Genomic DNA, 1,054 nt, shown 5'->3' on the forward strand with positions numbered 1-1,054 from the left:
TTTTAATGTTATAAAATACAAATAGCCTTGATTTTTTTAAGGGAAAACTCCAACATTAACACATTGTGTACTTTAGGGCTCCCTCCTTACCCACAGATTAACTCATCAACATTTATTACAAATTTCCTCCCCAACTCTTTTTCAGGGTATATTTCCAGGCTGGATTCCAAGAACTAGCTCACTCCTCTTATGTGTTGCTAAACCTCGAATTGGTTTTCTGCCTTTTCATTTGGGTTTAATGTTTAACATTTTAAGAACTCATTTATGTCTTTGCATGAGACTCCAACTTCATTTTAGTTCTTGCCTTTGCCTTATTCTTTTGTACAAAGCTGTCTATTTTCCAAGTATAACCATTACAAGTTAAAGATATTAGTTTTGAGTTGTAGACTTATGTCGAAAAGACATATATAACTTGATTTGTGTTGAAAACACAAGCCAGTCATACCCACAGCAAAATTCATGTCTAAGGTTCCTATACTAGGTGAGGGCCTAGACATCCATTTGCTCGGAAGAAAAATTATACATCCATTTTGACAAAATGAAATTTTAAAACTTTTCTTATTGTGATAAGGCATTCTGGCCAGATTATTATAATGCTCATATATGATGTAAAGACAATCAAATATGTGCAATTTGTGACTAAACAAAGTTGACGTTAACAATGCAAAGGAAAAGACAGGTGAATATTGGGTGTGGAAGGTACTCTAATCTCTTAGGTTTGTGACATGAGGCAAGTCTCTGTCTTTCTGGGCTTTGCGTATTTATGAAGTGCACTTATACTAGATTTTTTCTAAGACCATTGCTTATTAAATTATGTCTCACTGATGTGCCTTTGTTCATTATCCATCCTACATTAGAAGCTTTTGGTTTGGATTGTTTGGTTTGACTGTTCAAGTGACACCTACATTTGTGTCCCCAATAGCACTTAATGTTATGTTTTTCCTATAACACTTTTAATAATATTTTCATTTGTTTTATCTTCTACTGAACTGGAAACCTCTTACTCATCTGAATTTTCTCAATGTCCATCATGGACTCAACACACAGTGTGTGT

This window comes from Propithecus coquereli, unplaced genomic scaffold (assembly GCF_000956105.1).
Source record: "Propithecus coquereli isolate 6110/MARCELLA unplaced genomic scaffold, Pcoq_1.0 Scaffold312, whole genome shotgun sequence".
Taxonomy (NCBI): domain Eukaryota; kingdom Metazoa; phylum Chordata; class Mammalia; order Primates; family Indriidae; genus Propithecus; species Propithecus coquereli.